Raw genomic sequence first — 9,483 nt, 5'->3', positions numbered from 1 at the left:
TCTCTCCTTTCGCTGGATTTGACCCCTTTGAGACGATGCAGTTCCATCGTTTCACTGTTTCCCCAAGGTTTCGAACGCCACAAGGTCTCCAAAAAGAGTGCGTCCCTCGGTTCGAATCCTGGTCTGACACAAAAGTTTCCTTTCTCATTTCAAGTTTCAGCATACGCGCACCCAACAACGGGTGTCAGATGGTTATGATTTTTAACACCTTCAGCAATGACGATTGGTACTGGTTTCGACTTTCCGTCATATCATTTCATGTTCAAACATGCCACTATTAGTTACAGCTGAAAAAGAATTCGATTGTCAACATCTCTTCGAGTGTAGTCAACAAAGATGATATGAGGAGGGTTGGATTCCAGATCAAAAGTTTATCATTTTATTTTCGATTCAGACTAGTGTGCATCTCGCTACTGATGAAATAAACCGATTTTTAGGGTCTATTCGTGTCTAGAAGCCAACAACGATAGGTGTTGGGCTCTGATCAAGGTATGGCAAAACATTTTCGTCTCGTTATTTCAGTTTCAGTCATCTTGCTATTGGTTAAAAATTACAATTCCTAACAGTTGACTGTGCTTAGTGAACAATCCGATAGGTGCTGGTTTCGAATTCCCAGCCAACACAAAACTTTATGTCATGTCATTTCAAGTTTAAGACTGCACATACTTTGTTACTTGTGATTGTAACCATATTTAAGATCTTTCGTGGGTAGGTAACAAGGACAATGGTTGCTGGACTAGAGTCCTGTTCTCCTGTCCAGTACAAAACAGTTCGTAATGTAATTTAAAGTTGAAATTTTGAAATGTCATTTACTGTAATAAATTCTAATGGCTGTGTCGTCTATAATACGTGTTTTCTGATATTTGCATTATGGTGATATTATCATGACTGATAGCCATGCAGAGCAGTTATCTCTTGTGGCTTCTTGTAGTAACCATGTTGTATAGTAAAACGACTGTACGAAAAGAGAGCAGAGAAACCTGCAAGCCAGTAACGTTATGTGGGTTGCATGAAAATCAGGCGAAACGCAATTCAGGTCATTCGGATACTTTTAACAAGTCCCTAAGTATAAGATTTTATTGAAACCGTTGCAACCTGATGAAAATTATAACTTCAAGAAAGACGTAGATGGCATAAATCTCATTTAGACTGGACTGGCTCTCATAACTATAATTGATTTATTCTAAATTAGTTAAATATGCGATCTGTACGTTGAATGTGCTTTTTCGACTACGTAGAACGGATTATAGTCATCATAGCGCTTTGGTAAGATGTCCATTCGGTAATTTCTTTCAATGCCTATGAATTCCGAATGATACGCAGATGAAGTTGAAAATTCAAGTGATTATGTTAATGTCATGACAAACAAAACTGAAAGTGCAAAAAAACTCGCCAATGAGAATCTTGCGAAATTGGTACAAACTAATCCCACTAAGTCGAAATCAGTTGTTTCTTGCGTACTGTTTTGTTCTTTACATGACTTGCCTTTAAGAGAAAAAAAAACAAATTAAAATGCTGTTTTTGACGAGTTTAGAGTACAGCCAGGTGACGAAACATTGCGGAAATATTTTGAAAGTGCCCCTAAAAATGCCTCCTATGTTTCTCATAGAATACAAAATGATTTAGATTCGGAAATAAACTGCCTCTTTTTATGTTAAATATTACCGCATTATTCTACTGTTTGTGTGTGAGGGAGAACGCGATGAAATTTCCACATACCCGTAAATCGATTTGCAAATTTCAGAAGTAGTTCAAAGGTATAAAATGAGGGAAACGTTATTCGTACCAAATTTTTACTGTAGGAAAACAATTGAGAGCGTATGGTCTATCACGAGACCAACAAAACATGAGATAAACAACGTAAAATCTAAGAATGTGTAAACAAACTTTTAAAAAATGGCTCTGAGGACTATGGGACTTAACTTCAGAGGTCATCAGTCCCCTAGAACTTAGAACTACTTAAACCTAACTAACCTAAGCACATCACACACATCCATGCCCGAGGCAGGATTCGAACCTGCGACCGTAGCGTTCGGGCGGAACAAACTTTACTATAATTATACTGTTACCTCGTTTATAACATTGACCAAGTATTTAAATAGCACTGCAAAAGCCAATAGGAGAAATGATGCGCAGGTAACAACGTCCTCAAAAATTGTAAATCACTGGTATGGGGAAAATATTTTGCGCGCTACTGACATGAAAATGTGCAGGCGCCCTTGTTTACTCTTTATATTGTAAACATTAGTGGCTCTATGTACTCAAGAAATAAGTTTTACATCCTAGATTAAGTCACTTTAAGAATTACGTACTGGGTTTCTATGTCTTAGAAAGATCTGAATTCAGTAACAAATCTCATCCCATTCTCATTAAGTTCACTAACATCAATCTATCTTCAGTGTCTTTTCAGCAGCATCCTTGTCATTTTGAATGTTTTGAAGAGAGTTCTTGGAGCAATTAGCATACTACTGTGAACATTTCGCAGGAGAATTGAGGCGAATCCCATAAAGAATTTGAGGTGTAAGTGTCGATTAGAACGTAGTGTTGGTGTGGTCCCCTGAAAGATTGGCTTCTCTTAGAAAAAAAACTACATTACGCAGTAGCAATAAAAATATGAAGTGACTTGAAACTCGTATTTTCTTATCCACGCATTAGTTCCGTTGTAAGAAACATTGTCGGCGTCTTCCATCGTCGTCTGCAATGGTGGAGAGGGGGAAGGGTGGAACTAAAGGGGGATAATTGATAACTTCAGAAATATCGTCTGCAGTCTTTTTATTCGTTATAGGATTCTCACCCATTTCTAGATACTATTGACGGCGATTGTACTGAACCGTAGATCTAGCACCGCCGAGTGTGACATGAAGCAATGTGGCTTTAGCAATCACTCTATAACTTAGATTCGTTTGTTTGTCGGGTTGTCCACAGGTAATTATGTCTGTGCCGTGGTTGGGGTGCTTTCCTGCAGTCAAGGTACATGTGAAGATTTTCAGAACACTGGCAATGTAGAGTCCTCTGCCTATTCTCCGTTCATCGTACAATCTGCAGACGTGGCGTGCGGTTTCCGACCACATTCGCAGCCCGATTGTAGAATTTGTTAATCTGAAGTCGTCTATAAGTCCAAATGGATCAATCGAAAAGAGAAACCGACATTTCCGCGATAGAAGGGAGGGAAAAAATCATAACACTTCAAGCCTTCTTAAACTACATGGGATACAACACAGCACAGCATGCTGTCATATAATTACGAATTCAGCAGTCCAGTTATCGTGTCTGTACAGTAATGCGTCAAATTGGGGACACAAGGATCGCCTTCGTTCAGTCCTAAGCTTTTAAGAATCGGTTGTACCGAAAAATTCAGTGTTGTTTTGGGAGGTTTCCCGCATTTACATAAATAGTCCAAAACATGTTTCATTCAAGACATGTTTTATTAAACTTTAATTATATAGTCGGCTTTAAGAAAAGGTTTGAAAATAATGCATGAATCTGTTAACATAATAAGATGTGGAATTTTGGAAGCAAACGAAACGGTATAGATTGCATCAATTCTTTTATTGATGTAGCAACTCTTTCACTCTGTTGCTTTACGTGTAAGTGGTTTGTCTTATACTATTTTACATTCCCATGAATCCAGAAATAAAATCTTAATTTATGTATACTGCTACAACTTGCAGTTGCCTTGGGCCAATATGTAATATGCAAGTAGCTCTTTCACTTTTTCATCTGCATCTACATCTGTATCTACATCTACATAACTACTCTACAATTCACACTTAAGCACCTGGGAGAGGGTTCTCCGAAAAACCTTCAAATTATTTTTCTACCTTTCCATTCTCTAACAGCGCGTGGTAAAAATGAACACTCAAATCTTTCTGTACGAGCTCTGATTTCTCTTATTTTATTATGATGATCATTTCTCCATATGTAGTTGGCGACAGTAAAAGGTTTTCACATTAAGAGCAGAAAGTTGGTGTTTGAAATTTCGTGAAAAGATATTGCAACAACGAGAAGCAACTTTGTTTTAATGATTGCCATCCCAAATATTTTACCATACCCGTGACACTCCCTCCTCGATTTCGCCATAATACAAAACGAGCTGCCCTTCTTTGAACTTTTTCGATGTCCTCCGTAAATCGCATCTGATAAGTATCCCATACAGGACAGCAGTATTTCAGCAGAGGACGATCAAGCCTAGTTTAGGAAGTCTCTTTAGTATACCTGTTGCGTCTTCTAAGCGTTCTGCAAATAAATAATTCCTAGGTATTTAGTCGAATATTGATTGCCTTCAAATTCGTGTGATTTATCGCATAATCGAAATTTAACGGATTTTTTTTGTACTCATGTGGATTGCCTCACACTTTTCCTCACTGAGAGACAACTGCCGCTTTCGCACCATTCAAATATCATGTCTAAGTCATTTTGCAATTGTTTCTGATCTTCTGATACTTTACTAGACTCATTATGTAGTAACTATTTGTTTATCTCTAACTGTTTGATTCCTATTAGTTGTGTATTGTCAACAGTTGGCAATACCTGCAGCTTGAAATGGTCACTTACGTCTATTTTCTATCCTTTAAAGTATTATTCTGAAATTTAACGCATCTCAATCTCATGTCACTGGTCGCGATGTGGCAAAGTTTGGTATCTTGCATCTTCATACGCTTTGTACATTCATTTAGTATTTACTTACTGTGAAACGAAGTGCACTTGAAATATGTGTGTGTGTGGATGGGAGGGTGAGTGGGAGTGTGTGTGTGTGTGTGTGTGTGTGTGTGTGTGTGTGTGCGTGGATTTGTCGTAGATATCATAGGACAGTGTAATGTAAGTATTCTAAAATATAAGGAACTTCTTGTTTTATAAACAGACGGTTTACTAAATTTCCGCTGTTTCCACCAGTAGGCCTACCATTATCCTAGCGTCTAGCTGCTTTTTGTCCAGATATAATGTTCCTGTATTACTTACATCCGATGATGAGCTTATAGTTGCTCAAAAACTAATTAATGGTACAATAAATTGTATAAAAAAGGACATAAAATGCCAACATACAGTATGTTTTGTGTACTTCATGTCAGATTTAGTTGTGGGTTACGACATGTTATCAGACTCACTGAACCTGATACACGAAAACTGGCAGTTGTAGACTGTTGCCTGCTGTCGGGTAAATCTCTGCGGACGCCCATGTGCCCTCGAGAGTAATGTGAGCTGCGACTCGAGCGCCGGCTCATCTCCTCTGCCAACTGAGGCGCGGCTCGAGTTTCCGTGTTAATTAAACCGAACGGCGACTGGCGGCAGTGAGATACGGTTAGCAGTTTCTTGAGCGACTCAGCACAGGCCGACGTGGCGCACTCTCGTCCTTCTTCAAGAAGAAGGAAGCTTTGGAAAATACGCAGGAACTGTGGTAATTAGAATCAGCAAGAAATTTTCACGTTCGTGACACAAAACGCTAAGTTGCCTAGTGATTACTTTCTTGTTGAATCAGCAGAAAAAAGTGTACGAGTTACTGCCAGTTGTCTGATTCAAATGAGCAAACAATAGGCAAACGTTGGAAATTTTTTTGAGACAGCGAAAAGACATACAAAGAATCTGTTTGGGGATTATGATTGATCATGCTCTGAACTTTATTTTAGATTTTCAGTATAAAAACAATCGCGCCCGTAATTATGGTTTAATCGAGGGCCTGTGAATTTGAAGTACGCACACTGCGTGCAGTGCAGCACCTCAGGAGTTATCTGAAATAAAAAATGGATAACAGCAGTCGATACTACATTAAATTTATGGGAGGTTATACTTAACTACAATGAAATAACCTTAAATTTAACGATACGGTGCTAACTCGAATTTTGAGCCCGATGTTTGGTGTTTTTTCACTTTTTATTGCTTTAAAAAACAGTATATATTGACAGATTTAATGTATTATAGGTATAAGTTCCCAAGAAAAGCGTTTACTTTTCGGAGGTCACAGGTAGAAGTTAATAGGTTGAACCGTTTTTAACTTACACTACACGCAGTTCTGAAAAATTGTTTCTCGAAAAAAACTTATTTAAAGTTTAGGGAAAACTTTTACCTGTATTATTAGTTCAATTTCCATAAAAACTACGTGTTATTGCATATTTTTGATTTCTCTGAGCATGACTCTGAAGTTAGATTTTCAAAATTCAAAATGACTGCTATCGGTACTTAGGTTTTGTGGAGAGCAATTCCCTCATTCTTCTTGGCGAGGAAACCCGATCTGGCGGAGTTGGATATGATGCATTTAGTAGCCTGCACACGATGTTCGTCGGCTTTTTCGGTCAGTATGTTTGCATGCATACTACAATATAAATAATTTTTTGAACGTTCGTCACGCTACGTCAAGTTCCTATCTGACCCGGTCGTCTCCGGCTGAGAACGTCCCACTGCGACCTTGACACGGCCTCAAACAATGGGCTGTAGAAACTTTTGTACCCTACGGATTATAAAACCTTTTCGTGCCAGAATTCTAAACACACATACCTTTCAAAAAATACATTAAAAATGAATTTTCGACCGTGTCTAATGATAACCTTGCCTTAAGCGTGGAACAGTAAATGGAGATATTTTATGGCAAGTAGAAAAATCCCGATTTTCAATGCGCTGTCACAAAAAACGTCACCGTTTCTCATAACACGATACAAGACATCTTTTGGGAAGTAATATACTATTCTCGAACGAAAAATATAATTTTCCCTAAGGAGAATGTTTTATGTTATTTTATCATGTATGTTTCTGCATAATGTGACTACACACCGTATCTATGATGACTTATATAATTCGAAATTGGAGGAAGGTGGATGGCAGATAAAGCAGGAGCTGATGAGAACCAGGGAGAAGATAGTGGCACAGAGAGGGTGTAACGTAACAATAACACACACTTGTTTGTGTTCCTATACACTATAAACTTATTTCGTTTAATGTTTGTAATGTGATAGTATGATGTGTAGCTACCAGTATGACTTGTATTAGGTACAGTCGAATTTATTGTTCTGTAGTATAAGAGAAATACTGTGACAACTGCTATGAAATTGTGTCTTAACTGTGTCCTTCCGACGAGGCTACTCACCTTTAAAAATTAGCAGTGATGCGAATGTTAAATTGCCTCCGATGCAAGAATATGGAAGCAAGCGGGCCATATTGAAGTTTGCTCCACGATCAGGTGACGAAGGGCCAAATTTTGAACAGTGGTAACTCTGTGAGTTGAAAACGACGGTATAATCGTGTTGAGCTGGAGCGTATCCTACACTGGACGATCTGAAAATACTACAAGCTGCTAGGTGAAAACTGCTTTGTATTTTTCAGCTGTAATAAGTACAGATTATTTACCGTTTATTTTTAGTTTTTTAAAGGAAGATCAGCTTTCTTCCTTTTCGATTCTAGTATTTTAAAGGAACAAGACATTTATTTACCATAAACTTTTCAGTGTATTTGTAGTAATTGAGCTCTATAAAGAACGCACAATACTTTCTTTTGTCCTGTTTAATGATTACGAGTGTACTGTTTAACAAAAGCTGTACTTGCAAGATACATTTGCAACATCTTGGCTTAGTTTTCATGCCATATTAATGCTTTAACTTAAGCATATTTAATGTGTCAACAACAGTAAAGATTATTTTCACCTAGTTCACTTGTAATTATTATATAAACGCGAGAGCCATAAAATAAAGTAACAATTGCTTGAAAGCTGCAATAAAAGATATGCTCATATATGTTGTTACTCACAAAGAATTTTTACAGGAACTTTCATATGTCTTTATCATTCTGTCAGCACATTAAAGTTTAACTGATTTTTTTTTAATGAGCAAAGATATACTGTTACAGAGTTAGAAAGTTACTGTCACTTTTATTATATTGGTCATTATTAAAGCATAAAAGTTGCGCTAAACAAAAATACCAACAACCAGTTGGTTCAAGCATAAAATAAGTCATTGCCCTATTGGGATTGGGGATCGATTTCAAACATAATAAATCTGCAGGTCGAATTTCTAAAGGTGAGTTGTACTAATACCTGCCTGAGTTATAAAAAGAGGCAAGGGCATTTGCCGGTAATTCGGGCCCTCTCAATATCTAATCAACAAAGATGGTGAATAAATCAATTACAAGTACTAGTTCGTAGATAAGCTTCTATTGCGCCCTGACGCAGTAGTTACTCCTCCAGCAGCGAGTAGTTAGGTTATCTTCATTTCACCGCCAACACAAACTTTTAGAGGTGGGAGTTTGTGTCAATATTACTACAGCTATACCTATGCAGATACTCATTACAGTATTGTCTATGTATTAGGCACGTATCAAGGGTTATGTTATAGTATCAACATTCCAGTTTATACTTAATGTTAGATTATGATAAATTTTTGTTTACAGAGATGACGATGTTGGTATTATGAATCATTTTCGTGCTGGCTGTATGAGCCTCTATTATAAAAGGGCACAAATTATAATCACTAAAGAACTTATGTTCAATTTTGTGCGACAGTTGCCTCGTAAAGAGTTAACGCCTAAGAGCAAGATATGGGGTAAACAAGACATGACAAGAGCTTTACAGGCGCTACCAGAGAACAGAATTAGCCTAAAGAGACAGAAATTGTTTTCTGTGCCCAGAGAAACCTTACAAACGCTTTTCCGTGTTGACCAGCTTTTCGAAGAAGCAGTTAGTAGAGAAGTCGGAAGGTAACCGATTTCGTCTACTGATGCGGAAGAGGAACATGTTAAATATTTAATTATAATGGAATATAAATCCTATGCGGCTTTTGGCTTTCCAGTTATGTGAGAAAAATTGAATGCCGCATTCATTCACCGACGAAGTTGCAGTACAGGTCTAGTTTGATCATTTAATTAACCGCCACGAAGAAGTTTTGTCTGTCCTAAAACCTAAAGGAAATTCACTTTCACCTGCTAATGGGTGCACTGAGGGGGCTATAAAGTTTTTATTTTTATTATTTTTTTAATATTCTGGAGGCTGTAAACATGTCTATCCACCGAACTGTATAATCAGAATACATGAAATAGACATATATACCGTGCAAGATAGGTCTCTCGAGTAACTGGTCTCAGAGGCAAACGCCAGGTAGGTGCTTTAAGTGCTGCTGAATGGGGGAGTCTCATAACAGTTGTGTGTTTCATGTGTGCCGGAGAAACTATTACCTCACCCGTCATAAATTCCAAGGAAAAACATGGTATACATTTTAAAGAAAGGGGTGTCACCTGCTGCGACTGGAAGATGCCATCCTCCTGGGTGGATTCAAGGAAATATATTTACAGACTGGCTCAACCACATTATTCAGAATACCAAGCCCATAGCAGAAAACCATGTCTTCCTAATTCTTGATGGGTATAATACTCAACGAAAACATACTGAGTTTGTTGATCTTACCTAGGATAATCATATTACTATCATAAGCCTTCCTTCTCATTCAAGTCATGGTACGCATCCCTTGGACAAGAAACTTATGATCTCGTTAAAACATTATTTACAGT

Source organism: Schistocerca americana, chromosome X, assembly GCF_021461395.2.
Source record: "Schistocerca americana isolate TAMUIC-IGC-003095 chromosome X, iqSchAmer2.1, whole genome shotgun sequence".
NCBI lineage: Eukaryota > Metazoa > Arthropoda > Insecta > Orthoptera > Acrididae > Schistocerca > Schistocerca americana.
The sequence above is the reverse complement of the archived record's forward strand: the minus strand, read 5'-3'. Positions refer to the sequence as shown.